Consider the following 3872-nt stretch of genomic DNA (forward strand, 5'->3'; position numbering starts at 1 on the left):
ACTGGAGAGACAGTTGTTTTTCTTTGCTTTTTCTTCAAGCGATTGTTGTCGCTCTTTACTCATTGTTTTTTCCTCTACAAAACTCCTGTAGTCGTCGAGTGCCTTCATGATGGCTGTGAAATTGGCTGCCCACAGTAAAACTCCGTGTTTGAGAGTGCTTTGAAGATGTTTCGCGTCCTGATGGATCAAAGTATGAGCGCTCCTTGTGGATTCGATTATATATAGGTGAGTTGTTCAAGAAATCAGTGTCTTCTTTCTGTCTCTGCCCTCACGCTGGCACAATATCAGCCTCTATATCCATGACAGCTCGTACCTCCCGTAAACTGCATGACTTAGATATATTTTCGCCCTCCGTGGTGATTGAAGACCCATGGAAGAATTTATTATGTCCAGAATGATGTCCTAAGAATATAAAATAAAATAATTCTAGGGAATTGTCATAGGGTATTTTTGGAAGGATGGAGACAGAGAGAGAGAGAGCACTGTTTGAAGCGTTTGTCTCACTGTAATTACTCCAGATTATTGAATGTTGTATGATCTACTCTATATTTTCCATAATGGCTTTTCCTGATTTGCGGGATCTCTTCTTTTGCTGTTTGCGTGTTTACAGGAAGTGGCTGTCTGGTGTAACTGCACCAGATCCTGGGGAAATTAAGTCAGATGCAGAGGCAGGGTTGTCCAGTGATGCAACACTGCCGTTCTGTGTGCAACGTTACCGCTAATACCCCCGGCGAAAACACAAAAAAGACAAACACGTGAAAAGACTACAGTATTGACCGTTCTGCTAATAAATGCATGACTGCTCCGACAGTCGATAATCGAAACACAGAGCACCAGCATGATGTTTTCATATTGGGAACCACACAACAGCTCAATTCTCAAGCCCAAAAATTGATGAATACAAATACTGAGCGACGCAACAAGAGGTCATCCGGCAACCAAACAAACCTGGGTCTAATGCACTGAATAGTCCTGAAATACGCAGGCCAGACAAAGCAGTGCAAGCACATAATGTTACAAGGTACATGCATTGCAGAACAAAGTGTAACCAAAGATACACAGGGTTATAGCTGCACACTTGTGCATGTGCTCGCTCAGCCCAAGAACACACGATCATGATGATAGAAACAATCCGGGGGAAACACGCTAACACCGAAGTAAGCATCAACACGTAAATAGTGCAGCTCTGAAAAAATTACATTGACATGAACATTGGTGTGTCGAGTAGTATCAGGCTTGAATAATCATCCAACCAAGACTTCATCAGGTCCCAGACGCTGAGATCGCACGCCGAATGTGAAGTTCGTCTAGCCTTGAACCTGTCGCACAAGGCACACATATATGGCAAAATGACATCCACTCTGATTATTTCCAGAGGCCAATCATGACAGAACACAGAAATGAAACCACGGGCTCAACCAAGTAAACGCAAAGGAAGTTAGTCAAAATAATCCATGCAGTGCTCTTTTAATTGCAGCGCTGATTGCAGTGTTGCGTCATAGCCCGATACCCGCTGAGCACAGACACAACTCCATTCGTCAGGGGCAAGACATACTCTTTTGGAATAAAGTCATAAAGTACAGTGTTCCAATGACATTACGGACACCTCGTGTAAATGCATGGTCTGTTCATCTGGCCGACTCGGCCACGCATGAGAGTGTGTGCATGTACATGCGCGCGCTTGCGCGCGCGCGCACACACACACACACACCATGTATTCGGTGCGTATGGTGTACCAGTTGCGGGACAATGAAGATGGAATCATTATCATGATGTTACATGTACGTCTACAGTGTATGTTTGAGTGTAAAGTAAATTTTATTTTATTGCACATTTCTTCGACACAACTAATTACTTACTTCACATGTTCGCATTTCTCATAATCGATCCACCTGCACTCCGTATCAGTCGAGGAAACATTCTCCCAGATATACACTTGTCACCACAGCCATGTGATGACATTGGGATGGGCCCCAAGCAGTGCACGATTGCACTCTCTAGTTACAATAAATTTGGCCAGATTATCTGTGAAGACAAAATGCAATGCATAGCGCCAATCGATGGATGAAGAGAGAGTTTGTAAATACCCATATCTTTCCACTTGTTCAGGAGCTTACCTTTTGGAGTTCACATCGTTTACACGATCTCTCATGCTGTCTTGCACCTTGGTTTTGTTGACCATGGATACGCCAACCCAGAAAACGTTCTACAGGAGCTACTAATGCAGAGCGTTTTTCACGCTCGATCTCGGCGATCTACCTTGTCACGCCAATAAAATCCTCCGTGACACTTGCTACAGTCACAAGAGACGTCTCAGTAAGGTTATGAGCACGACAACATCGTCGAGATCAAGGACAAAGAGAAAACAAAACACTCACTGAAAACAGCAAAGAAGAAACGAAGAAAGAATGTACACGATTCCTATATGTTGCCACTGACAACTGGGTCGGTGGAGACAACGCTACTTTTGTTTGTCCCCAGTGGGATCGTTGTTATGCGTATCGAAGGAACTGTGACGTCATCACTTAACAGCCCCATTGATTTCCATGATCCCTTTCGCGCTTCGTGCAAGACACGAAGGGCCGTGCGCAAAAAGAGCGAGAGCTGAGTGCAGAAGAGTGAGAGCCAGGTGCAAAGAAGAGAGAGGCGTGCGCAAAAGAGCAGGGAACCGCGTGCAAATTGAAGGCGCGAAAGGAAGGCGCAGTACGCGCGGTACAACGACGTCGCGGTGACCCGCGAAGGGCCCGCTGGTGAAATTCCCGGAAGAAGCACGAATACGGCACAACACCGCCGCCGGAGTTACGCTGTTCTGTCACGTCGGGTGAGCGGGATCCCCGACGTGTTCCATATAACCAATGATTTATGCGGAGACTAGACGTAGGTGAGCGAGCTCCCTACGTCCCAATTAGGCCTTTTACTCCGTTTGTGTTTCTTCTTCTTCTTCTCTCTCTCTCTCTTTGTCGTTGTACTTTTGATCTTTTGCTGTTGTCTCCCATGCCTGCCGGTTGTCAAACCGGTATTTCTCGTGCCTATTCCAAGAATTGATAATCACGCCACATGGTGTGCGCTGAACTCTCCCTCCCTCTCTCTCGGTGTAAAAGAACAATGTGCTTGTACAAAATACTCATAACTCTCTCTATTGACTTGTCTACGGAGCTGCTCAGAACTACTACTACGAGTGTGAACCAAGGTGAGCTGAACTCAAAGTTTGGGTCGTCGACTATATTGGTCGACCGACTGGCGGTTGGATTTGGTTGGGTTGTGAGCGATCATGACGGGCAACGAACCTCGCAGAGATGCGACATTTGGTGCTTGTTGTCATATCCTGGGACGTGACAAATGCAGCTGTGCTGTAGAAGCACACGTTGCCTGTCTCGTGTCGGAAGCTCACTGTCTGAAATTACCTCTTCAAGACCACAGAACTTCACTTCACTTCCCTGCTTGTTGTGCGAAACGTTTTGCTCTTATCTTCACCCAAGCGTGTGGCCATTGGCACTTGCTGACTAAGTACTGATTCGTCTTCTCCACTATGTCTTATCTGCAGAGTTGAGAGATCCCTGCCGTGTTTTCTCGGTGTGAATTTGATTGTAGCAAGTCACACCCAAGATGACTTGTTCTGCTTTAGCAGCCGCGAGTCTTCTCGCCGTTATACTCTGCCTGACACTGGCCGTAGGTAGGTTTCCACTTGCGTTTGTCGACGTTTGCTAGTAGTATTGTCGAGTCCTGAGCATGGCCACGTGGCTTGTTTACTAGGGTGTAGATGCATTGCTATGCGATACGTACACGCACATGTACTTGTACTACTGTAGTAGAAGCATGTTATTTTCGGTGTAACTTTAGTTTTGGTGATTTCGGTAGAGAAAACGGGCACC

At 46.0% G+C, this 3872-nt stretch overlaps 1 long non-coding RNA gene across 1 annotated transcript; it reads right to left on the reverse strand.

The window, feature by feature from the left end:
* Positions 1–756: 756 nt before the first annotated feature.
* LOC135824617 (uncharacterized) lies at positions 757–2302 on the reverse strand. The gene is made up of 3 exons (XR_010554887.1): positions 2118–2302; positions 1860–2025; positions 757–1319 (listed from the first exon to the last, which is right to left on the reverse strand). It is a non-coding gene; the product is annotated as an uncharacterized LOC135824617 (long non-coding RNA).
* Between the last annotated feature and the right edge of the window lie 1570 nt (positions 2303–3872).

The sequence above is a fragment of the Sycon ciliatum genome, chromosome 9 (genome assembly GCF_964019385.1).
Source record: "Sycon ciliatum chromosome 9, ocSycCili1.1, whole genome shotgun sequence".
In the NCBI taxonomy this organism is placed as follows: Eukaryota; Metazoa; Porifera; class Calcarea; order Leucosolenida; family Sycettidae; genus Sycon; species Sycon ciliatum.